Genomic DNA, 27,869 nt, shown 5'->3' on the forward strand with positions numbered 1-27,869 from the left:
ATATATATAATTAACCTTAAGCCAGATTAGTTTCCGTAGGAAGTATTTCACAGTTCGTCTCGTTCGTCGGCAGCAAAAACTGTCTTCTATATGAGTTACTATATATTCATAAAGATAAACCGACATTGGCTTATGGCCTCGATACGAAGGCGCAACGAGCGTCGTGGTTGGGCAGAAAACGACGTATAGTCACATTCTACGAACATTCATCGAGATGAGACGATTTTTTCCTATGGGGGCGTTATCTTAACAGAGTTTAGGCTGACATACATGCTACCCCCACTTCGATTTGAACGGCTCAGCGTTTGTACGAGCTGAAGCGACGTATCGAACAGACGTTATTCAAGGAGCAATGAGCTGCAGATTGTTTGTCGTGAAAATAGTGTTCTGTCGGTAATTAAGAGAATAAAGAAGCTCTACTTTTCGATTCTTTTCCTTAGTTCTATTAATGTGTAATATTTTTGTTGTTGTTAGTGTTATTATCGTGCAGTAAATTGATAAAGCAACATTACCGAACTAATCTTGTTTTATTAATCTTGATCATTGTCGTGTTCGTTTCTGCCCACAGCTCTATGCTAGTCGTGATGTATTTAAACCGCGTTTGTTTCCTGTACGGATATAGGGCCGATACATGTGTTCATCGTTTCGACAGTTTTGCTTAATAATTCGTTAAAAAGCAGATGGTACCATTATTACTAGTAGTTACCCTCGAGTTTTCTGTGTTCAAAGGAACGTATCCATTTTAAATGCTGTCAGATATATTTCAAACGAGCGCAAAGTGTTTCAGTCACAGTCACTTTCAGTTGTCAATCTTTTCTACTCGCTGGCCCAGTTTTCCACTGACTATAAATAAGCCATTCGTTTATGGCAACGATATAATTGTTAAACGCAGCAGGAGTTTGGCAGCCGAAAGATGATCGAACGAGCATTAGGTTTTTGTTCCAGTTTCTTGCTCAGAAAGTTGACCATCCGGAACCCATCCGAACGTCGTCTTACAAATAGGTATATCATAACATCGAGAGTTCTCATCGTGTCTCAGCATAGACAATTAGCACGATTGTGGGACCAAATTGAAGATAGCGCGTTGAGACGCTGTCAGTGGTCTTCACGGAAACTCTGCCCAAGCGCTATATTTCGTAGCTACATAAGCCACGTCACCCGCCTACACTTCCCCTAATCAACACGATATTTGTTTATTCATGTAAACTACTAAACGTTAAGGTTCACGAGTTTATCCGACTCAAAGTGACCCCTTAGGCGTCGCGGATTGGGCCGATCTTCTATAAGCCGCCAGGGTTTCCTCCTACGGTCTGGCCGGAAAAGTTAGCCGATTGGGCATATTGTTTAGCCCCCTAAAGACAAAGTCTGTTGTTCCCCACAGAGAGTAATGGTTGTAAACAAAGGCCAGCACTCTTTCTTATTTTTCATGTTTATAAATATTCGGGTTACAATTTAGAAATATTCAAGCGGCGACCAGCACCGCCTATGCGGATATGTTATCAAGCGTGTAAATGTGCATCACAAGAAACGCGTGCTCTAAAGCTCTATACAGTAATAAGTTTAACGGTGGATTTGGGGGGTAACTTTCAATTTTTCGTTCCTTTGCGACATGGTAGCTAGAGTGATGACTTTTTCCCACAGCTGGTGAGGAAAAACAAGATCGCTTCATTGTTTCCAAGTGAGCGAATACCTTTGGGGACGGGCAGTTCCTTTGTCCCATGGGCCAGTGTAATTAGTTTAATTCGTCGAATAATTGATAAAATCTGGACCAGCTCGACATATTCCTTGACTGAGTGCTTTTTGCACGGTTAAAATTCACCTTAATCGAACATATAAAAGAGAGTATCGAAATTGGGACAATATAACAATCGCAGACAGGGAATAACCGTAAACAAGGCTTAGTACACGGTCGGAGGTCGACTTTGCAGGTACAAACTCGGTCGATCTCTATCGGGAAAGACGAGGGAATGGCAATGGGGTAATCATAGAAATCCACAATCGAATTATCAAATTTGTTTATGTTCAAACCGTTTGATAAAAGAACTACAAAACGGTCGCGAGTTAAGTGGGTTAGGGCAATTGCAACGGGACAAATGTAGGTGTAAACTATAGTTTATGTTAGGTTGAGCGTAAAATAATGACATTAGTTAACGGCGAAGCAGATACAGCGTTAAGTTAGTGAGTCCTTCAAGTTTTTAGGCAGGCATACTGCCACAGAACTTTGTCGCACATCCAGTCCGGAATAGTTGATTTAGCGGAATCTATCATTACTTGTTTTGCAATACTATTGCCACGCATCAAGAAACCAAATGTTTATCAATGATTTATCAGGTCTATCTACCCGCTCTGTTCGACCCGGGATTTTTCAGCCTTGATGTTCTCTAGGTAACAGCTGAAATCTAGCAATGTACAAAGTTCCGCATCATTATAAAAATGAACATAAATGAACGAAATAAAAGTAATGAAATAATGATATTTATCTTTTTTATGTTTGAGCTAGCCTGTTTATATTAGACAAACAACTGTTGTAGATACAAACAGACCTCGTCCGCTTTACGATATATCAACTATAAACTATAAAAAGATGATTTTGCAGTACTTTCGCATCGATGTTTGATATGACATCGACTCCAGTTGATGGGACGTAGCCAAAAGTAACAGACTGACAGATGCAGTCAATGCTCAAGAAGACATAATAGATGTTCTCCAATTGGTTGCTTGTCATTCTTTTCTCTATGTAAAACATATCAAACGCGTTATTACTTCTTCGGCATTCAGTTATGGCAGCAGCAGAGGCCAACATTAGAATAATCTTCTCCGATGTCTTCCATTCCGCTTTGGCTGATCATCACATTGTCTGCAAACGACCAAACCTAATCCAATCACTCTCTAGGCGTAGTCAGTATCATTTGCGCGTACTAACATTTTGTTGAAATTGTGGACTCATTTCGGTTAATCATAGAACTATTTTAGGAGAATCGCGTAAGAGAAATTCGAGTTCGTCAGTAAATTGAGCTGCAGCCACGCAGGCCCCTGGCCTGCTTTCAGGTGTGCAACGTCCGATTAGGCTGACTGAGCATGAAACTTAGTGTTTAGATTGTAATAATAATATATAGCGAACTTACAATAGCAGAAATCAATTAGTGTCAAAGGTACAACCAGCTACTTAGAACATCACCGTTGGCCTGCAGTGATTGCTGTTCCAGCTTCATCGTCCACAGATCTATTGCCTAAGTATTATTGTTCTTTTATAGCAAAGCCGTTATTGTTATGTGTATATATATATATATATATATATATATATATATATATATATATATATATATATAATGGCAAAAGAAGCGCCGTTTAACCGTTAATTATAATGTGATTGCAGGTATTAGCAATATCTACAATCGACAACACACGTAACATTTTTAACATCGTTTGTTACGGTCACAGGCCAAATACGAAACGGTCATTAAAAGAGGACGATAGAAATAGAGAGGGTTCAATACCGCTAAACGCGGAACCACTATTTGTATCAACAAAGTTAGAATAAAATGCGATATCTTCTTGTTGTCGTCATCAGAATCATTACAGATCGACGAACCCAGTGACGTTGAGTGGGAGGCCATCGCCTTGGCAATCAAAGGTGATCCATGCTAATGCTCCGTCCAAACTTTTTGTTTTTTTGCTGCTCTTATTAAAGCAAACATTTAGCCCACCATCATTACGTCCGTCACCGCGACGCCTCAGCGTCGCTATGTGGAAACGATGCGTGCCCGGGGACTGAACATTGGTAAAGTGAATGTGGTCAACGGTATAATCGCACCTGGCCTATGTATATCGCCATTTTTGTTTGTTCGGCTTACTTCCTATCGCTATTATTATTACTACTATGTAGCAAGTTAAAAAGTTATCTATTACGTAGAAAAAAATATGGAGATAATGATCAAGGGAAGCAAGATCTGAAATTGAAAAATTCCCAGATATCTTTGTAACGGTAAGATAATAACGTTGGCACTGCTAGAAAAGCGTTAGTGGAACCAGAGAGCCGAACTTATAGTCGTCATTGTAGGGGAGGGGTAGCGTAGAAATCATACGCTTAGGACAAGCCCAGGATTAGCACCGCAAATAGATCGAAGCTTAAAAGGTCCTGCACTAATACCAGGACAGCGATGGATTCTGTGTTTCACAGACAATTTAGAATTATTTTTTTCGTATTATATTCATCGAACACGCTCTTCAATTTTCGTCGAATCCAATAGTCATCGAAAACTATATTAACGCCGTCTTCCTTTCTCTACAGAAGTCACATATGGATAAAATAATAATAATGGATAAAGATCTGTAAAGATCTGTAAGGATGACAAATATATTGGTGTGAAGGTTACTAAAATGGAGATAATCAAAATATTGGAATTTTTTTAAGCTCGAACCAGTAATGGACTAGAGACCACTCAATGCTTCCGAAAATTCTGTTGGAGTTTAACAACAGAAAATTGTTAAGTGATTTCCATTTCACGTAGCGAAAAATCACTTAACTGTATATCTGGTAAATGTTTGCACTAGTTACCGCGTTAATTTGAGGGTAGCAGTTACTAACTAATAGGCTAAATCGTTTTTGCTGCAAAAAAGTCTTCTCCTTATGCTCGGACTCATATATATAGATATATATATAGACGTCTGTTGTTGATGCTAAATGTGCGCAGACGCATCCCTTCCGTGAACGACTATTGCCAGAACAATATCGCATAAGCATCTGCAGCTGGACGCAGTGTGTTTGTTAGACGTTTCTTCAAAAAACAGAAATATGTGATGCTTACATTGCGTCGGCGCGCTCCAATGCCAACGCCACTTCAGACTCTTCTTCCATAATTTTTGTATTTATCTTCGCATCTGCAAGTAAACAACGGAAGTTGATAACGCACTTTCACGTAATCGGTTATACCATATCGAATCCAAATACACGCTTTTCCGTTGCAGCTGCAGGTGGGAGTCGAACAAAAACACGATAACGGCAGATAGAAGAAAAACTACCACTCCTTTGGAACGATCCTTGAAGAAAGGATATATTGAAGTACAGATTAATGCAAGTGGCAACTAGTAAATGAGTGGCGAGGAGAATTTGATGTGAACACACAACGTAACGGAATAACCCATTATAGTGGAAGCACGCATTCTAGTTACGGAAATAAAAGGAGATAGGTAATTGCGTAGTTCTTTAGCTACGGTTGTTGTTGTTGTTGTTGTTGATGATAACGTGCGTGAACTGGAACGAAGCCAACAAACGGATATCCAGCGTTCTGACCAACATTTCATAAATGCTATCTACGCTATGTGTTTATATGGTCAGCTTTTGTTTTTGTTCTCAAGGAGCGAGTTGACAATATTTCGAGTAGTCTGATTATGTCGCTGCTTAAATCAACGAGAAGGGACGTACGGATACGGATCACTATAGATCAATGAATTGAACGAGTCCGGACTAAACACTGCCGACAAGGGCTTGCCACTTTTGTACGTAGACCTTTAAGCTTCCAGTTTTTTTCCTTTGCTGGAGAGGTAACCTTGCAGAGAAGGTAGGCCAAGATCAAAGCGACAGTGAATAGAAATTGAAAAATCTTGTCGCCTCTCATAACGTCGCCCTTTACATATACTTGGGGTCGAGTGAGGCAGCCATTCGATACGCCTGGATATATCTAAACATGCTGTAACATAGGCCCGATTTTTTCCAGTTAGGCTGTCACTCTATAATGTTAAGGTTGACTTCCTCTGGAAAAGGGAAGATGATCGGTCGCAATAGATACAAGACCATGTTACAGGGTTAAGCAACGAACAGATACGTCTACAGAACCGTCAATTCATCATAAAAATGAATGAGGTTCGAGCATTTCAAACTTTGCGTCGCTGTGCTAGACGGTAGATGGTTAAGCAGCTTTAATTGCCTTTGGTGGGACCAGCTGAGGAGCATAAACATTGTGAAATGCGCTATACCCGAGATGAAGGGTTTAGTACGCAAATATATAATATCATTCTTACTGAATTTGTCTGGCTCGTCGGTTCAATAAGGACAGAGTTTTTGTTTGCAGTATAAAATCGCTATTAACCCAGCGGCTGTCGACTGAAGCTCCTTTGACCTTTATATATATATATTTTTGTAAAAGGTCCGTGTCCTATTCAAACTACTTTAACGGTACAATCGATTCTGCGAGCGCTGCCTATGACATGCATTTCCAAGACTGCAATTATTTTATATATGTATTACAACAATGCGAGCTACACCAACGCGATATTACACCATACAAAGGCACAAACGGAAAATAATTTCAAAAGATTAATTTTGCCCGGTTTAGGGACATAAATTGTTGCTATTGTGGTTTAATCTTTTTTCGCTTAACGGGACTCATGGTGACGTCAAAACGTATCGTCTTCACCCATCTTTTCGTCTGCAATTCATCTCGTCAATAAGCATAAAATTGCAGACATGTAATTACGTACCTATGCAGCGCCGAGCAGCAGCATAAATGATGAAATAGTTCGATCTATCTACACCTGTAAAAATTTTCCACTGACTGATAATAACGAAATGACGTAAAGCGAGGTCAGATGCTTGCTCAGGATATCCCGAGAAAGACCTGACTACCGAGACAGTCGAGTATGGCCGATCGCAGAAATCAGCAAGGGTCAGTGCCAGGGCAAGCGCCAGCAGTGCTCACGATTGCAGTTACTTCGGCATATAATTCCATAAACATGTAAGTTTACCCACTACTTAAGATCTATGTATACATAACAACTCGGTGCTATGTCAGAAATCGAACATATTGGCTTGCAGGCCGACTCTTCGTTTAGGCCACTGTGCTTGATACTACAGCTTCGCCGTAGCAACGTAGTCGTCGGTGTCGATGTAACGCTCCCCAGTTCGGTGCCGTTACATGCGAGAACCAAGCATGCGTGGTTTTACATAAAAATCTAAAGTGGATAAATTACATGCGCGTCGTGAATTTGCTCATCGAAGGTCAGCAGGTGGCTATTTCCTTGTCGGTAGAGTATCTTGCGTTGAATGGTCAGTGAGTGTCATCAGCGCCGCAGCGATCCATAAATTTGAACGCTCGAATCCTGTGCCATCGCCATCGTGGCGTCATATCTCTAAGCGCCTCCAGTTCAACCGCTGTTGCCGACAAGGGGTAACTTGACGTTAGGTAAGTCAGCAGTGAAATCAACAACAAAAAACGACAACTTAACAATAATAGCAAATGACAGCCATGACAAATGAAGCTCTCTACTAGAGCCGCTGTTCCCAAAGCGAATAGAGGCTGATCGCTACCTCGCTATTACTCATGGTATATGACAATTATGTAAACAATGGAGCCAGCAACAGAACAGCGCTCAACAGTCACTAGCGCTCCTCAGAGAAGTCGTTTACCATCCAACTAAATCAGCGGCAGATTGAAAATTAGCGGACTGTAAGCGAAAAAAAAATATGGAGAAAAGCAAACGGGAGACAGGACGATTTACAAATATTGCTATTCTTTTCTTATATTATTACAGGATACGAATATTTCATTGAATAGGACTAATATCACTATCTATTCAACTTTTTATGGATTGTGTGTAAACGGTAATTTTTATCTTCCAACGCATCCCTCATCAGGTCAGGGCTGCGATGTCATTTTTAAGTAAGGCCGTTCGTAAGCAAGTAGAGGTGGAACTGAGTTACGTAACCTGTGCCTAATAATTTATAAACGAATATTTTGATCCATTACAAATGCCGAATATTACTGGATATGACTTTCATGCCACACCACGATGAATTTGCTAGAGACGGGGTCTGGTTAACGGTGGATTGTACTGAATGATATAAGTGTTTTGCCAGCTGTATCAAGGTACGGTCGTTTGCAGAAGTCGTTTCATTTCGTAGTTAGACTCATCCTGTTGAAGCAAAACATATTTAATTGCTCTCTTACTTCGGAAGATTTTCGGTAAACTCTTCGTGTTGACAGGTTACCGAATAGGTCTCCGAATGATGCGTAACACTTTTTTCCAATACGATGTGTAAAGATTTGGAATGCCCATTCCTGTTCTGTCTGATATAGTGGGAAGGCATCAAGGTTGAAGGACAACGACGACCCCTTTTGGAACTAGAATTGCAATTGGAAGTATTTCACTTTGGAAGCGCATAGTCGACTACTAGAGCTTGTAGGCATAGAGTTCCAACAATTAGCACTTATTTATTAGCAATTATGAAGCACTGCAAAACGAGAATTGACCCAAAAAAATGTTTTTCATCCAATAACAGACTTCTTTCTTCTCGTTCTTTTTTAATTACTACTATTTAAAGTCAGCGAAACTCTAACGATTAGTCGTAACAAAGGCTGTAACTAGACAGGACCTTGGTAGGATATGAGTCTGACCGAAGGAGCAAGGATATTACCTAAACCTCGATTGAACAGATATCAAGAAAAATCATCAAATGCATTGAATATTCAACACTGCCATCGGGGCTAGCACCCGTGGATGTACGAATGAAGCGGACGAATCGAAAAAAGCTTAATCGTCGGCTGATTTGGCTTACCCCAGAGTATTCAAAGGCCAAACCACCTTGGTCATGCTTATGATTCATCATAATGACGAGTTAGCAAGAAATTACCTGCTACCGCTACTGCTATTCGTTAAGCCGCTGTCTCCAGTAAAACGACATCCAAATCCCAATAGTCTTCGGCATTTAATCAGCCCTAGTCGCAGTGCATCGACGCCACCGACGAGGAGTTCGACGATGACATAGAACTACGATATTCTACAATCCACAAGCGTTCTAAATAGCTATACTTGTAGCGGCACCGAAGATCATACTAATACTGATCATAGTAGCAGTAACAGTGCATATGGATTACTGTTTACCGATCGCCATACATCTAAATACTTCCCATCTGTAAGTAACGCCTAGCATGCACAGAATGCTACTTGGCATCCGTACGGTGGGCGTCAACTGCTCGTCAGCTCCGAAAAGCGTCGAGTGGAGTCTCGTAATCACCGCCGAGTGGCACCAGTACCTTTGGCGCTCGGTTATTTGTAAAGGATAGCGTCGAGCTGGAGCGGTGGCTTGGGCCGAGGGTGCTGCCTACCGTTCGAATGCTGCTCGTTCAAAGCCTCACTCTTTTTACTATATCAGACGAACTTTACACTTTATCGATCGAATGATTTTGCTATCGTGTACTGCAGTGGCAAAGATGCGCAGGCAGGTAAGTAAATAACCTGTCTAGCTTCTTAGGTCTGCGTCCACAGGTGGCAGTATGTGGTCAAAGTGATAGATATTTGCGTATATTTCGGAAGACTGTAAGGAGAAGGCAGCGATGGCAGGGAAAGATAGTCAACTTGTGATAGAAGTTGACTGTGATAATCTTCTTTCGCCTTATAAAACGACACGCGAGCCGACTAAATAAGTAGCAAATGGTGAAGTTAATAATGGCCATACGAGTAAGTTTACGGCGACAGCGGTCTGCTGAAAGCGAACTGATTGTGGTAGCTTACGATCTCATGATGAGGAAAGATACTTTTGTCAAATTGTTAGCACTCCTCGTGGCAGAATTCATCGGGGCGTTCGTTCAAAATTGCTTCTGGTAATTATGTGCTAGATATAACCAGTCGACAGTGTTCATTTGACGTAATAGATAACAATGTTTTCTTCTCTATAGTACGCTAAACAGTATATACGGTTTTACACCGACCAGTATTTATAGATTTGAAAGCAACTTTTCAATAGCGCTAGATTCGTTTTTGGATGTCTGCCTTCGAAACTATCAGAGTCCTCGAACGTTACCCTAAAAACGATAAGGAATCCTCAATTCGAATATGAGATACGATGAATTTCAATGCAATTGCAACCAACCAACTGGTTTCTATTGCAGAATCATGTACCTGGCAATCATGATTACGGTTCGTGATCTGACAGATAGGCCACTGAAGAGAGCGTAAGATATGTTATCATGGCCTTTTTCTCATACTTGTGTTAGGAGTTCCTTCTTTATTTCGTACCATAATCACCTACTGGTCAGAAAGTCCACTCACATTTGGCCAACATGACACTCCCACTTTCTTATACGTTCATCCATCTGTTCTCGATTGATTCGCTGATTCGATGCAGTGCGGGTTCCACTTCGTCACCCTTAAGGAAGCCTGGCCAAGTGATGCTTCTCTTTGGCGTCCGCTGTTGTTGTCATCGTCGCCGTTGGTGTCTCGTAGTTGTCGTCTGCTAACATAAACCGGACCGTTAACATGATGTTATGATCTTGCTAACGTCGACGCCTGCCAACTGCCGAAGACCTAACTGCTACGGTTGTTTACCATCAGACTGTAATTTGCGGCGTAGCTATGAGCGGCATGATCACCATCAACGATAACAATAAAGACGAACGAAACCAGCTGCCAACAAGAATCACTGTCAAACTTAACTCACTAATACAGTACAACTACAGCCCGTTCTAGAACAACCAAACTGAATGATACGCTCTGGCCGCACTAACCCCCCCAGTTTTTCCTGGATACTGTACCAGCTTTGAGCCGTTGCCACTAGTGCTATCGTGTCTGCGTCTGACCGCCACGGTTGTAACTGGCACTTCCAAAATTGAAGTCACAAACCTTTGTCATTATGATTAACTCGATTAATGAAGAAGAATGCCGTTTATTGTATTTATCAAAGAACAACTGATGAAGTTGATTGTAGCAAATGATGGGATAGCAGAGCCAATTTACTTTTGCCAAAGGCCAGTATCGGACTCCATTGACCCGCGGATGTTAAGGGTTATCGGCTGATGAAAAACAAACGGTAAGACACCGTGGACAACAACAACAGCAACAGCAGCAGACTGTATTCATCTCACACATAATCGTCTTTATCAGTTGTTGACTCAGGACGTGTAGCGTCTGGCCTGAGTCTCCATCAAGTCTAAGACAGCCCGCAATATCATCGGACGCACTATAACGGCACATAGTTGCCGCTCATCACTTTGACAACGCTACGCAATCAGCCAGTTTACTTGCTTGCACATTATATAGATATATATCGCCAACGTGACGTAGATACTACAAATTTTCTATAAATAGAATAGGTTACTTGGAGATACTTGTGTTGGTCACGTATTACACCCATCGTTGAGGCGCGACCACAATTTTCAGCTATTACGTGATCTACTTGTAGTCTAAATGATGGACCTGGCAGCTAAAGATCGGTAGCTAACACTTGTTGACTAATCGCTTATTCGGGAATCAAGACTGGAGAACAAAGACTTAGCTAAGGCCGAGAAGACATTGATAGCGTGGCTATCGTACGAGCTATTCTTGACCGGTCACTTCGCTCCTTCCCGGCCCGCTTCAGAGCGTCCTCTCCGAAGAAGCGAAGTCATGTCATCTCGAACACATCGGACTGTCCATCCATTGACAATTCCATCCAAGTCTGCGTTAAGTCACTTAAAGAATCTTACGTAGAAGATACAATAAACAGGGCGATAGACAGACGACAGCAAGGCCTGATCATTTGCTTTCAGGATGGCGGTAGCTGTACGCGAGTTCGACGCTAACGGAGAAAGGATCGTCTACGAATGCTAGAAGGTAATCTGCATATGAAATAACGTTACTTTTCAGTTTGTCGTATTCATTTGTTTATATAATATGAATACCAATAGGAAAAATTCGCTTTCTTTTTTCAACATGATACGACGCTGAGTTGCAGACCATTGCAATCACAGCTATTGTGATCTGTCTGTTGTCAGCTGTTACTGCTTCCTGCCGATGGGCCATGATAATCCACACAAGGACAACATGCAGGCCAATACTTCATAGAAGCGTATTTGGTTAGCTTAGGAAAATGGCCCAATGATACATAGAAAATATTTTTATTACAACAACATTACTCGATATATATATAAAGGATTAAGGAAGCATGAAATGATAAAGGTATAGATCAATCAATACGAAACGCCTGCTCGACTCAAACAGCTTCTAGGGCAACTGTGGTGAAGCGTTAAAAAAAGTCGATACACGGTAGTTATCAAATGCATAAACATAAATTAGCACAAAAAAATAAATACCATTAGATTATTTTTGCTGAATGTTTATATTTTAACAGCGTCCTGAACACTGCTGGATGTCCTCAAAGATGGCGGTTACGTAAGGAAGTCATCTTCAGCTTTGATTATCGCGTCTAATCTTCGGAAGATGTCATTCGAAGATAATCGTTTTCTTTTTTGTTTATTTCTTTCCAAATGATAAAGTTTGTCGTTTCCTGCGCAGCAGAAGCCGTGACGATGTAAGGCTGAGGTTTGGCTCATACTCGTCGCCCCCCCCATGATAATGTCACCACCCCAGGGGTGGGAGGGATACTGTATCTGAAGCAAGTATACGAATGAAAGCCTTGACGATGCTGCATCATAAAATACGGCAGACCTTAACCACTGCGACTGTAGTATCATTGTACACCGCTGCTGCCCGAATTTATAGTAATGCGTGTATGTAATGCGCAGACATTGATTAGAAAGGGATTTGTTGAGAATCAGATAACAACAGGCGAAGAGGCGGGTTGGTTGTCGACGCGACCTGCAATGCCGTCAGACTAGCAATACTTTTTTTTTAATGTGTATTTTATGTATATCAATTTACTCCTCATGAGTAAATCAGTCATCGGGCCGATCCGCAGCTACGGATTCTATGTCAGCTGTATGACGGCCCTCTGTATTACGTCCATGTTTGCAGGTACTTATGCTATACGTGTAGAATCAGCGGCAAAAAAGGATTTTTTTGCCAATATAGGATTATATAGACGCACACCTATATTTGATTCCACGACGACTTTTCTTTCAGCTTTTTTTTTCCATTTGTTAGGATAATTATATGATCAGTTATCAAAGGTGCTGGAAGAGCAAAGCGTCACGTGTAAAAATGGCGCCAAAATTAAATATCCAATCGTGTAATGCGGGAAGTAATCGCTGATAGCCTGTAAAGCACTTGTCTGAATTAGGTGGGCAGGACGTGATGCAGGCCAACGATTGTTGTTCCCGTGAATATCATCCGATGTGGTCCTGCGTAACATATATAGAACATGTTAGTGTCGTGTAGTAAGTTCTCGTTGGGCTGATACTTGATGCTATAAAACGATTCTTTGCGAAGACTGGGGATCGTCGCTCGACGACTGTGGGTTATACACAATCAGTTGATTCATTCTGTATCGTGTCGGCATAAACTACTAAACTTGAGTATGTGATACACATACACTGGCTTGTGTAGCAGTCTTCAGTTAAATTGTCTTCATATATTCTATCTAACAAGTTGGTATCGGTTGGTATATTAATGACGACTTAATGTATTCCGTGGGTGATATAAGGTCGTGTATGCAGAACGCTGCCATATGCCTACACACATGTATCAAATATATCTGTCTATTCGGCAGGGATCTGTGCGCGCGTCCTGAGGAAAAATCGGAGGTTAACATTGTGCCACCAATATTTACTGCCAATGACCTGATATATAGCATTTATGCACACGTGCTTAGGATCCTATGGTAGTTATTTGTCTTCTAGGCAACTCGTTAATAACTAGCAACAAGGTTTACTGTAAGCGCCTTCGTTATGAATCGCCAATTTCGTTCTGCCTATTACACCATATTGTTAATGTGGAAGACGAATAGTCTTCCATTTCCAAATTTTTCAGGACAGGATTTCAGGACGTAATTTCTTACACAACTATGCTAACGGAAGGTTCGAAAATTGTCTACAATAACGTGTTTTGGCTGTTAGCTCTGCAATGCATAACGCTTTTTCAGTTGGAAATAACTGAAACAGCGTTATGAAGCAATGATCTGGGCTGATGGTGACCACGGTTAGGCCTGGTAGCAGTGAAAATTAGCGTCGTTTTGATTGGACTACCAGTTTCATAAAGAAAAAAAAAAACCAACAAAAGTATGGTATCTTTGCGGTAATTACGCCAACCACAAAAATTTACGTCCCCATCAGTTGCTGATAATAGGTGGTATTATTAATATGTCTGTAACGCTTCTTCGCATGGATTTTCTTTTCTACCCTTCCCTACAGAGTGTGAATCCAGCTATCTTAGGTCGGTGATCAGTTGTCATGATATGACTATAGGCTCAGGTCCCTTATGAACAATCACAACGGCTGTTCATGTATTAGAGCTCATTATCTCTACCATTTTAGCTTGTTGGCCTAAAATTGTAATTGTTTAGGCCGTAGAACGAGGAGGAAGTTGAATAGGATCCGATACATTTTATGGTTTGTGGTTGCCTGTAGGTCATTTGTAAATATTTAATAGTGAACAATGTCATGCCAGAAAGTGTTGCCATATTGTTGAAGCTGAGGTCAAGTAAGATCATTCTAGTAGACTCGTTTGTATTGCCAACCCTATACCGATAGCTAGCGTTCCTCTCATCTCTTACGCTTGCTTAGGATGGAGAAAATAGGTAAAGCCAAATTCGGACCAAGAGACGGAGAGTTAAATAGCCTTAAGCAAAATGGCATCCTGGAGAAGCCGATCTGCGTCTGTGAAAAATCGACGCGCATAGGTTGCGGTTGGGTGTCTGTCGATCCTCTCATACTCTCTTGACCCAGGCATCGTGTTATTTTGCTCGTAGAAAAATCAGGGTAAGGCGTGTTCAATATTCTTCGCCAACTGTCGAGAAAATAGTAACGTAATGAAAAATTCATGGAAAATTAAATGTGAGGTGCCGAAGTGCAATGCTGAACTAGCCAAATGAACGACTAGTTTCCACGATAGGTGTCCTCTGTACTTTTATAGCGGATAGGTCAATTAAACCTAAATAAATGCTGGCTCATCACTTTCGTAACCGTTTATTTGTCCTTAGAAGACCTAATTACTCAATTCGCACTGGTCTAATAAATTTACACCTGCCTAAACTGATGATCGCTATAATAGCGCAACGTGTTGTTAGCCCAGTTTTGATATCCGTCTGCGGTCTCTCGATCAAATCTATTATACTACTATGATTTTTGCTGTAGCGCGTATAGGAATCACTATACCCAGTTCAATTAACCATTTGATATCAGGTTCGATTTTGCACACAAGCCTTTGTCTATTGAAGTCTAGCTAGCACTCTTACTAGTGCTTATTCGTCTCTTCGCCATCACATTACTAACCTCTTTATTTAGGCATCATTTATTAGCGAATTCGATGAGACGTGGTGGTTCTGCTGGGGATACCAATTGAAGCGATAACTTTACGCTTATAATCGCTAGCCGCCATTACTATCGCTGGTTGCGCCGCTGAAACTTCCACTAGTTCAGCTCGTGCGCTCATCCATCATCAGCTGGCCCTGGTCCTGCGGCCAGCTGTAGTTCGGTAGAAAGGAAACTATTGTTCGGTGGGTTGCCACCATTGTTGTGCGACTGCAACTACCTGAATGGCCTACCTAAAACGAGCTATCAACCATCACAATATACTTGATATAGTGGTGCCTGTTGAGCGGCCTATGAAGCTGAAGGTTCCGTACTGCCCGCATAATGTTAGCTAGTTGGACTATAACGTTATGACAATTTCAGCCCGTTGTAGAAAGGTGCAACGAGCCAAGCTTGTTACTGCTCGCACGCAAGGTACTTTAACTCGTTGTCGTGTCCTTTGTCGTTGCCGTTTTGCTGTCGCTGTTGTAGCTGCTTCCTTCGAAGCTGCTGATGCTTCTTGGCGTCGCGGCCAGCAGAAAAATGGAAGTCGCCCCGATGCGACCGATCTGACGTCAAAAGGAGATGAAAAGGAACAACAACCACAGTACCGGCACCAGGACGATGACGTTCTTCGTGTTCGCCTCAGCTGCCGACGACGATGACATTTTCCTTCCCAGATTTACCCTAACCATCTTCAATATCAGCTCTTTTTCGTGGATATGCCGTCATTAGGCTTCGAGACAGTTAACAAACACTGTTGTCATCATATTCGTCGCAGGCAGTTCTGGCAGCTGACACCGAGGCAGCTGGCGCCAGCTGCCAGAACTGCTCGCAGGCTGACTGTCGTCTCAGTGAAGGGGCAACAAAGAAGACAGCCGAGCTCTGTCGCCTCTGTCCGTTGTCAACATGATTAAAGTAGCCCTTGTTGCCTACAATGGCTATCGATTCAGAAGCGACTGTGACAGGGAAAAAAAAAGATAGACTGGCGTATTTGATGCGGATGGAAAGATTGGTGAACAGGAAAAAATTCGGGGAGCATATCTGGATTCCAGTGGCCCTGTGTAGTAATGCTACCAGCAACGATAGGCCTAGTCCGTTTGTTATAATTTCTGCAGTGTAATATGAAGCAATATAGGGCATGGTAGCGTATGTTGCACGAGTGAGTAGTCGGAGATAAAGAGGAGAACGACTAACGAGGCAGCTAGCCGCTGGTTGATTTGCTGCAGATTCATCATTAGGTATAAACAGCAGAAGAGATTACTAACCAGTAAATAGTTCCGACCAATATGATATTGTATGCTTGTACGCTATACCATGCCGGTCGCTGATGGCTGCAGTGAAGAGAAACGAAAACAACTGTCTCTGCGCTGGTGGTGATAATGGCGATAACAGGTAGTCACAGATCATCATCGACGAGAACTTCATCTTATTCAGCTATTTGTAATTACAGATATTCGACAAAGCACTATATAACAATACGTAGACATGCTAAAGAAGGGCAAAAATGACGAAATCTCTTGAAGAACTTCCGCTCTCTGGCAATGGGATAGTAACGCGCAACATCAGCAAAAGGAACTGATGGAAAGTTTAACAACAACGCTAACGAAGCTCAATAACTTGCAGAACTACTCGAAGCCGATAACGGTGATAGGGCTAATGTAACAAATGGTAACGGCAAAAGCGATTATTGGAGTCGTAATAATTTAAACTTTTAAACCGATGAAGCCGAAAACTTTTTGTTTCATGAGCATTCATCAATCTACAAAGATTAGAATAGAAAAACTAGCCCATTTAACCAAAGCCCGGACACTCCAAGCTAGTTGAGACATGGTGACTAGCACAAACGAAGCAGCAGCGTGAGTACTGCTTTAGAAGCGTCCATGTTCATACGTTTTCATTTGAAAGCGGCCATGAATGACGAATGGGGTCACTCACAACCGTCGAGGTGCAAAGGAACCTGTGAGTAAAAAGACAATCAAAACCTCTTATCGCGGCAGCTAGTCTTCGGATGTCATCGGACAGCGGTTCACGGGGGGCGGAAAGAGAGGTTGGGACAGGAGGGGGCAAACGAGTCGCTGCTTAATATTATTATTGTTGTTGTTGCCGTTCGGCTTTTCGTTGTGGGTCCATCTTCGCTTTTTTTCTGTATTTCTCATTTTTTTCTTTTTGTGGTTCTTGTTCTCTTTCCTCCTCTCGTCAGTTCTATTTTTCGTTTTTGGCCGACAAGAAAAGAAAATAATTGGCCTTCTATCCATTCGTCAAGGGTCATATACCTATTTGATGCGGAATTTGGTCGAATGTATTCGCTGGTTGACGGAAACAATCGGACAACTACACCAGGTAGGACATGGTGAGCTTTTTGGATATTTTTGCCTTTAAAATACGAAGCGTCGCGCCGAGTACCTGCATCATCGGAAGGGAAGCGCTTGATTTGTAACGGCACATAGAATCAAAGAGAATTGTACGATGATGGTGAAGCAAACGAATATCAATCAATGGCAGGCTGAAATCAATGACGCCTAGTTATAACTACGATTCGTCACGAAACCATGTGTTCTGACAAAAAATGTTGCATCGATAGATATTTCCTCAGATGACCAGCCATCATCAATGTTCAAACCTGTTAATTGCTGGCGATCATGTCCGGTTACTTGTCAACAATTCGATGAAGCGTACCCTATTGAAAACCTATAAGGCCGTATCTACTTTCTTCTACACACCCATATGTGCCTCTCAAAGATGACCATTCATCGCAAGACGACCGACAAGCTATTCAATGCAGGTATATTACGGAAACCTGTTTGTTGTATCTTGCAAAGAAATATATGACCAATAAGAATTACGTTTTTTTTTTCTGCTTTGAAAGATATGAGGCTAAAACCTCACTAAATTTTGCAAAACTTCATCTTCCAGCCTATACTGAAAATGCAATACTCTTAATACACGCATGTGTCAACAAATTTCCGCTAATACTAATCTTTTATCATTTAATGAACAAGTAAGACGTGCATCGAGTGAGCTCGACGTGGCTGTCATAGAAGCAACGTCCTCAATTCTGCTGTCTTAACTGAAGCTGTAAGATTCACGTCCGGTATCCATTCCATCAAATAGCTGGATTCCAGTACGAAACGAACCGAATGTCCGGGTTCGAAGCCAGAAGATCATAACGTGTTCCTAAGATTATCAGACAAACACGCAAGGCTAATGTTAGAAGCACGTTATGATCTAGGCACGAATCCGGACCTACCGAGCGCAAAGGTTCTACCAGATCAGACATGCCATTTGATCATCTGTGATACATTTTCCAATCGATGGCACGGACGTCTTGCAGTACCACCGCTTAGTTTTTACACGTTTTAACGTATGACTCTGCAGGAATGCCATTTTGTAGTACTGATCGAATACCAATAATTTACAATTAAAATAATACCTATAGTACAAACATATACACGACACTGAATGAAGTAGTGTAAAAAAAAGTTTTTATACCTGCAAAGCATGAGCTGGCTCTCTTTCACCATATATTAGTTTACGATTAACTATGCGTTGTTCATGGTTTCCATCTTCGTCCTGTTCTTTAGGGTGCGGCCAATCTTGGCTTGCTCAGACGGTAAAGCCGAAAACTAGTAGCTTTACTTTGTTGCCGAGTTTTTAACAAATATGGTCGTAATAATAGCGGCGTAAGTAGCGCTCGCACTGCTTCGGCCGCAGTCGTTCAACGCTCGTTCACGCCGACCACAGACAACAACTGCCAAGTGCCGATTTCTGTCCGCTAACATTACGGACATCAAGAGCAACAACAACCTCATCTGCGTATGTGACGGTAAGAAAGTTTTTTTTTTCGAGTCGGTGTTCGGAGCCTGCCATTAAAATCTTCGGTCTCTAACAAGACGTCAACGTCGAATAGGATCTGTAGGGAGCAAGCATTGCCGCCCACTAACAAATTGTGCTGTTAACGTATTTCTCAACCAGTAATCGCGACAACAAAGCTGCTGCCTCGTGCTGCGATAGAGCAACGACTCAACGTAGCTGCTCATTTGTAAATATCTGTAAAAGCTCCCGCCTCTGCGGCTTTTGCGCGTTACGAAGCAGAAATAGACAGATGCAACCATATGCCCATCCACTAACTTCATCTTTGCTGAGTCTTTGCGCCGCTAAGCCCTCAACGTTATATGTCGATGAAACGAAGACGGAGCTCCGCTAGCGAAAACGAACGATGTATATGTGTGTATATATCGGCTAAAAGTCGTGTTGATAACCATGACAAGGTGAAATGGTTCGTTTTGTCGTCGTCGTCGCCATTTTTGTTGTTATTATTATTATAGTTGTTGCGATCGGCGTGCACGCACGGTGGAATGATTGAACCATTCGTGCTTCGGAACATCCTGCGTCAGCATTTTATTTCAGAGCAGCGTCTGAAGGAGCAGGAGAGGGATCCGCTGACCGACTGGATGGATATAGCGGACGATGTGAAGAACCCTTGTGGTAGCCGATGCTGTTGCTGAGGGAGAAGGTGTTAATGATGGTAGCACCATCTGGTGAGCTGTGCGATGGTAGCGTTACCAGCTGTTAAGTGGCTGAGCAGTCAGGCGCAGACAGGTGCTCACTGTTGACGTCGTTTCACGTTTACCTAATACCAGCAACGGAAACCACGGAGGAGGCAGCAGGAATGTACTCCTAGTCCTTTGCCGCGGCCGTTCCCTATCGCTAATACCGTTTTAGATATGACCAGACCACCTGCTCACGTCGTTGGTGGTCAACGAAGCAGGGAATATGTCCGAAGTTGGTTCGCTGACGAGACCGACCGACCGACCGACCGACCGACTGCCAAAACAATCACTAACCATTGAAGATTGGCACCAGACCGTCGCTATCGGCAGCAGGAATGATCGTTACCCGCGCTTCAGGGCCCGACACGCAGGACGCAAAACAATCCATTCGCAGGAAACATACATTTGTAGGCGCATGAGAATGTCATATGTGACATACGTGTACATACGCAGCGGTAACATGTAGTTTCGACTATTGCTACTGCTCTACCCAGTAACAGTCAGTCAGCAGCGCTTGCCATAACAGTAGCTTCGTTAACAACCTTGCCACAAGCACCCGAAACATGAAGAAAAAGAGCGCCGACAGTATACAGCGAGATAGAAACGACGTCGACAAGGCTATAAGTTTTGCCGAATTCTGCCCCCCTGCTGATGCCGCTGCTACCGGAAATGAACTACGGTAACCGAGAAGGGCTTTCTCTTGCTTTGCGACAAGCCACAGCGCTTGTCAGCACTTAATTGCAGCCATTTTAGTTGTTGCCGTCATTCTGACGCTTATCGTTCCCTTCGTTAGCTGAAGAGCTAAAAGTTCCCATACTTAGCGCACACGGATCGGTCGGCACCTGCCTTACCCAGGACAGCAGACACTTTGAGCTCACACAATCAATATCTCTAAACGCAACGCATTAAACACACAAATTTGGCTGCATATGGATATGCCGGCATGTATACACGCATATCCAGAGAAGTATATATAACTGCGGCTGTTTGTCGATCCCCGTTGTCACGCAATGTTTGAGCTGGCATTTAACGCTCCAGCCGCGGAACAACTGCGTGATGTTGGATTTCGGCAGTGGTCTGCAGCAGCACCGCATATCGTCAGCCACCTGGGACTGCGGCTAAGCAACCAGCAGTGCGCTGTCGTTAGTCGAACCCGTTTGGCATCTTGAACCATTCACTGCTTCGCTAGAGCTGGCCAAGGCTTGACCCAGAAACGCCGCCTTAGCCTACTTATGTCATTCGGGAGGGGACTTCTGTAGGGAAGGAGAACAGACTTTTCTAGAACTTACGACTGCCACTATGTTGCTCTTAATGCTGGCATCATTATCACTGCTATGTTGAGAATCATCATAGCGAATGCTGAGCTAGCTGGCATCTGGTTGCCGCACGTATTGTACGTTGTACACTTGAATCTGAGCGTACGTAGACGTATCGCTTTGAATGGTCACACTAGGCTAAGCACGCACTACACGGATGGCTGTCATGTGGTGTGCTTTGGGGACTTGTGCTTAAGTTGTTCACGCTAGCTGGAAAGCGTGAATGCTTAAGTTTAAGGCACACAGTGTTCTCGTAAGAACGCTTCATATATATAAGCTTGCATACCCGCTACTAACTACTAGGAAGATGCGCAAGCAGAGTTGTAGGCGTGCTACGATTGGTGCACGACTGAGTTTTTTGAGTGAAGACTAAGTTTCTAGAATAACTTCTGAGACAGCGTGTCAGTAACAAGGGCCCTTATTACCTCGCTGAACTGCGCCTTATCCGTAGTTTAGAGGAAAATGAAGCATATTTAGAATTGTGCTTGCCAATCCTAAATAACTGTTCGAATTTAGACGTGACATGCCTAGAGACCCAAGTAATCGGCCTGCAAAGCAACAAAGATTTCTGCTGATTAAGTGGGTAAACACTAGAACGCGGCTCACCGTACAAATTCAAAACCCCGAGCTCATTTATTTGAGCTTTTTTGCTCAAAGTCTAACTGAAAAGCGGGTATAGCACCCAAGAATGACTTCTAGATACTACAGCATATCTACTTTATTCACATACAGGTATTCTTAGGTACAGAGCAGATGTAGACATGAACCCCATCGAGGCACATTGTGGTGTTAGTCAGCAAAAAATCTCCATCCTGAGTGAACCTTCTCCTGGTCAGCACAATATTTTATACGATCTGCATGCGACAGCTTTGTCAAGTAAAATGAAAATATATACTATACGAAAGAAAACGAATTCTGTGTTCTACCGTTTCGTACATGCGAGTCTTAGATTTGCTGCCTGCTAGGTCAAAAACAATGGCACAAAAAGCCCAGAGTCAGCACCTGGCGGTTAGTACAGCGGCTCGTCATAAGAACCGTGTCCCCTGTCGCTCGCGCCCAGTCGAACACAAACGGCAAGCGAAGCTGCAGCGATAACGACACCGTCGATCGTTATGTTCGACCATAGGTTGGTAGGAAATTCGCGCGCTTTTTACTCATCGTTTCCACGACACTGTAAGGCGATGCTAAACTGTATCTGCATGCACTGCTTCTAAGGCCATTCATTATTGTTGCTTGCCGTATATTCATACGACAACCGGAAACGACAGACCAACAATAGCCATAGCAACAATAACAACAGCAGCAGCAGCAGCAGCAGCAGCTGCGGGTGGTGTGAACTATGAAAAGCGCTCATTGGGCTCTCGTGGCTGTTATTGTTGCAGTTGTTACCTTTCTTCGACTGCAATATTTATATATTTGTGTGTGTACAGTGCCTTTGAGCGTGACTCGCTGGTGGCGATGTTCGGATACAACAGAAGGCGGTGACCTGCATTGCCGTGCCGATGTTGTTGGATGCGGCTGGTCGAGAAAACACGCCATCTTTTACTTACGCTTCACGAGACACAGACACATACACATACATGCATACGTGCAGACAAGTGTATGCACGTTACCATCCATCCATTGCTAATGAATCAACAGGATTGCTGCCGAATCGGGGAAAATGGCGGCCGCGACGGCGCTGATGCCAATGAAAGACACAGCGCGTTATCGAATTAGAACGAAAGGCATACAAGGCGGCGTTTGGTTCTGTTGATGCCAATGTTGTCGGCATGATTACTTTTGCAATAATAGCTATATCAGCCATAGTACTCACTGTGTTCTATTGTGCGGAATGCTTTCGTTGCTGTGGATGATGGCTGCGCTGGTTACGAGTAGTATAACAAGCCACGAAGCAGGCTGTAATCGTTTGTTGTCGGATCGCTGTTAGCAGTATCATCAAACTGCGAGGTGATGCGAGCTTGAGCTAGAAGAAAATACGAAATCATCTTCTTCGTTCCGTACAGCCACTTTAGTTTAGCTGACAGCCGTTACGTAGTGCCGCTGCCTCGGCGACTGTCGACGCGTTGATGATGAAGAGATCGGGCTGCATGTCTAATTCCTTTTACTCACTTTAGTTCGTAGTGCGATTAGCACGGGGTGCAGTATATAGGCGTTGCAATACTGTTTCGCAGGAAGGGAAGGATTCGCATGCATTAGCGGCAGCAGCGTCAACAACTACTCGTATTAGGACTATCGACGATAGAACTTCTAGTTTATATGCCTGCATGTCTTAGTATTGGCAGTATGACATCGTTGTCACTGTAGCAGTGACAGCGTCGGCAATAACATCAGCACGGACAGTGTGAACGCCAAAGTCATCGAACAGTTAACGTCTTTGCAACAATCAGCATCAGTCACTATTCGTTGATGGGGACGCTGCTGCGGGCTGCCGCCTGTAGTTACCTATTGCCGGTCGTCTACGTTGCTAAGCAACGACAACTATCGGAACCGGTGCTCGTGGCAGCATCGACGGCCTATACAGCTGAGGCGCTAGTAATACTGTCTCGGGGAACTGCTGGTCGCTCGTTCACTTACTCGCCCGGCATTCAGACATTTCTTTTTCCATTAAAGAGGTCACACTGTTGTCGAGTTGCGCACGCCAGCTACTCACCGCGACATGACACTACCGTCTTTGCCGTCCCTGCCGCCGATTCCGCCACTACTGCTGCCATCGCCTGTACTTATACTACTATATCCGTCCATTCATTTAAAAAGAACTGAGCCAGAGAGGGAGGGAGAGAGTGACTATTTGGAACGAGAGGCGTTTGGGATAGGCACAGGTATAAGGTGACAGGACGAGTTATCGGGCAAGTAGGCCATTTCACTGGCTGGCTGGCTGGCTTGCTTGCTGGCTAGTAAGCTGAAAACGCTCACCGGGATAGAACTGCTGAAGGACTTGCAACATTGAAACGAGATTGCAACGAGTAGAAATTAGCGGGCGGATCGGCGCGCAGGTAACCCCGACAGACGCGGCATTTCCAACAGGTGACAACGACGCACGGGATAAGACCAGAGCGCTCACGGGCGCTCTGCCAGCTGAGTTCGTTTCATTTTATATCGTAGATGTTATTAATAGTCGTATATACGATGTTATTAATCATTGCCGTTTTAAATGGAACGAGACAAGAGGTCATAGACATACGCTGGGGTAGCGAATAGAAAAGCGTCCATGGTCACATTAAAGGGTGAATTCACTTGAATTAAACGTGGCTTGAACGGCATCGCTGGCAGAAGCAGAAGCTAGGTAAAAGCAGTGGTAGCTTGGTTACATCTGGTTGAACGGCAATGCGAACGAATCGCGTCAACCTGTTTCGTCAGTCAGTCAGTCAGTCCCCAGGCTGGAGAAGTGCTATAGTGGCTACGCCATCATCGTCTGCATGATTTCTATCACTGTCGTAATCATGGTGATCGGTAAATTGTGACGAATAGTATATTTCTGAGTGTATATGTGCTGTATTCTGTTTATTGATATAGATCTTCTTTCATTCGTCTCCACATGTGCAGACGCGCGATTGACTCAGCTTCGTTTCGATGATCTTATGCTCGTTCTATAGATTTAGATTTCTTGAAGTGATAGGCTAGGCTCACATGTTAGCCGTAGGAAGACATAGCGTCCACGGACGCGCGAGCATCAACCAGTCGGCACTAAGATCTTGCCGAAGGAGACATGTTTCGATCGCACGGCCAGAATCGCTAGTGGCACTTTAATCGTTTGTTTTGACATCTTTCACAGGTCGACTTCCCCGACTCCAGCGGTGTCGTCAAAACTAGCCATCGTAGAGTTATGTAACGACAATAGTAATACTACGAGAAGTTGTAGAACATTGAATCAGTGATGTATAGTAAGTAACGTACTGTCATTAGGATGAGACAATTGGAAGTTTTTAACACTATTATTTGTAGGATTGTCCGAGGGACGGGTGCCATAATGTCTCAAACCGTAGCTCCTTGTGTACAGTCAGTGTATAAGCGAGAATATACGAATGCGAGACATTGGTTTAACAACTGTCGTTAGTAGAATTGGACGGCAGCAGTAGTAGACTATCTGATGGCTGAGTAGTGAAATCGCGATCAGCTTTCTTCTTGTGTGCGATGAACAGAAACAGCTCGATAATCTTATGAGCTGAATATGAGTTTATCAATAAATGATAAAGTTAATTAATTAACTTTATTGCAATAAAGTTATTAATTAACTTTATCACTAAACTCAACCTTAGGATAATTAATATCCTACATGGTTCATATATGTTCGGCTGAATGGACTGATAACTTGTGGAGGGTGGCTGAAATCTCACCGAATACAAATGCGCCATTCAGTTCCTAGAGGACGTAGCTATTTTTGCGCCCATGCTTCAGCTCTAATAAGTATACCCCGATATGCCCTTCAGATCAACTTGCTCCTGTGTAATGAAGTATAACTGACACGGGTCGCGTAGAATTTGTGTTGTTTGTAAGCAGTGAGGTGCTGTATTCGCTTAAATGTATTCGCTCGAATGTTCGCTTACATCCTCTATTCAAACCAATCCAGAGTTCGTAATGTATTCTGTTTAATCAGAAAAAAAAATTGCCAAGGTCCTGTGTTCTCCTTTTCAACATGCGGGATATTATTAGATATAGATGCGAACGTGTCTACTCTGTCAAATTTGAACAATCAGCGATTGGATAAATAATGGAATAATAATACCGATTCCAGATAAACATATCAGAGAGCTGGTGGAGACTATCTGCAAAATGGCGAGGTCTGACGTCACGTAGTTGGAGGTATCATTGGATAGTTGCGTTGCCTATTTACCAAGTAGCTCGTAGCTCATATGTTCACATAGGGAGACGTGACTGTTGATCACGCATTCATTTAATTCTCGGGTCGTTTTAAAAGCTTTGATAAAGATTCCTTAATCCAGAACGTGAGTCAGTGTAGTATTATTTGTTGTAGCAACCATTAAAAATCGCCTATGGTTCTGAAATTAATATGGCTAGGCGAGGAAAATGTTGTCCGTTAGCTTACGCAGGAAACACCTGCTTCGTTGCGTATTTCATTCGTCTCTTTTTTTTTTGTCTTTAGACATATTCATTATTTCAGGAGCTTCGCTGTTAGTAATTACGTTTTTCCTTGTAGGCGTTTTTCGTCTTCAAAGGTAACAACGGTGAATTACTAGGATAATCAAACTTTTGACGATTCGACCTGTTCTCACGTTAAACCCCGTTCGAGACGAAAAACGCACACGCAAAGAACGAGCAAATTAATTACGTATCGTGAATCAATGAGGTCGTTTGATTTGGACATGAACAGTTTGCTCCTCAACGTGACTTGTAACTACCTAATATTCTTTAACACTTAGCCTGGAGTGAAAGTAACGACGCTAATGGTAAATTTGGTCGTGGACGACTAATTGTTAATCCAAGGGTAGTGAAGGCAGAGACGTAGAAATGGCTTCCACCTCGCTCCGCCACTCGTTGGAGATGATCGAACACTTACACATAAGCAATACAACACACACAATCCCAATAGCGTTAAGACAATGCGCGCCACAACTTACAATGGTCAATCACTGTGATAGACAGAGTCGGATAGGAAGCACGTATTTCCTCCAACTGAGGAAATGGGAGAAATATGGCAAGACTTGACACTTCCCCTCAACAATCACATTAACGACGACAATAATCGGATAGACGCAAAAACACTACTAAACACATTGGTTCTGAAAGATCCAAGCACAACAGTCAATGCGCGTTGCGTCCAATCCATGCAGCCGAACTTTCCTCCGATCCGATTTAACTAAAACAAGTTATCTGTTGTGATAGCTGGACGATAATGTCGCGGATAAACGTAACCGCTTCACTGACAGACGCGCTGTGGCTGTTCGTGCGGGCGCAAGCGACCACAGTCGGAGACGTTCTGTTGTTATGGCTCTATCGGGGCTGGCTGGGTTCAGTGCAGTGGACTAGAGCGGCGGCAGTGAGTCGCACCGCGTGTCTCTGTGAAATTGACTGCAGCTGTAACAGCCACAGGAGCGTCAGCGATTTGCGCTCTTCCTGCGGTAAGGGGATCAAGCAGCGGCGGACGCTCGGCGACGACCGTTCGCTTTTGCTGGTAGTGACAGCAGGCGCGGCACGGTCGACGGCGCTAGCGGTCCGAACGAAGGCAGCCGATATCAACCGGACCGCTCAGTCGGAGTTCTCTTCGCGTTCTTTCGTCTTTCAGAACTGTGGCAACGGCAACCTAAACCGTCAACGGGATTGCAGTGTGGTGGTCAGTTCAGTCGTTGCCATCTGCAGCAATTGGAGCTATCGCTTCTGTTACCTTGGCTGGTTGCTTTTAAACGGTGCTGATATCAACAGAAAAAGGCCGCTTTAGACGATCACTGGAGACATTGTACCACAGGACCGTGTTGACAGTGCTCGCAGCGCCAGCACGGAGTGATGCGACTGGACGTGATGGCATCGGCGTAGACATTTCGGTATAGGTAGCAGTGGCGAAGCCGAAACGCGCTCCGGGGAGACGGCGCATACCGCTATGCAGTACCGCTATATCGAACGTGTCGTTGTGATCAGCTGACTACGGATAGTCACAACGGCAGCTGTAGATACATGGAGCGAGGCAACTGATTGATACAGGGGTCCGTTTGCCTGCTTGTCCGGTCCGCTAGCTGACCGGCTTTAAATGGGTAAATGTGAACGCGGATGTTCGACTGTGGGGCATCCATAAAATTTAGCACAGCGTTCAGTTCACAGTCATAGCATAGTAGCAACGGACAGCGAGGAGCACAAAGGTGTGGCTTGTATGCTGTGCCGATTGATAC

General features: G+C 43.4%; 1 protein-coding gene and 1 long non-coding RNA gene across 14 annotated transcripts in view; one reads left to right on the forward strand and one right to left on the reverse strand.

The window, feature by feature from the left end:
* The window catches only part of LOC111245791 (uncharacterized), a 77,873-nt gene extending 50,328 nt beyond the window's left edge, over window positions 1–27,545 (reverse strand). For 4 of the 13 annotated variants that reach the window (XM_022794580.2, XM_022794579.2, XM_086980446.1 and 1 more), the window contains exon 1: window positions 26,607–27,545. The gene's annotated coding sequence lies outside the window, so the exon portion shown is untranslated. Of the gene's footprint in view, window positions 1–10,047; window positions 10,205–22,843 lie in introns of those variants that run through there. The other 9 variants (XM_086980454.1, XM_086980448.1, XM_086980445.1 and 6 more) reach the window with 5 other exon arrangements.
* On the forward strand, window positions 6,413–10,246 carry LOC111245802 (uncharacterized). The gene is made up of 3 exons (XR_002671493.2): window positions 6,413–6,734; window positions 6,998–7,181; window positions 10,124–10,246. It is a non-coding gene; the product is annotated as an uncharacterized LOC111245802 (long non-coding RNA).
* Window positions 27,546–27,869: the final 324 nt, after the last annotated feature.

This window comes from Varroa destructor, unplaced genomic scaffold, assembly GCF_002443255.2.
Source record: "Varroa destructor unplaced genomic scaffold, Vdes_3.0 BEIS01000002.1, whole genome shotgun sequence".
Lineage (NCBI taxonomy): Eukaryota > Metazoa > Arthropoda > Arachnida > Mesostigmata > Varroidae > Varroa > Varroa destructor.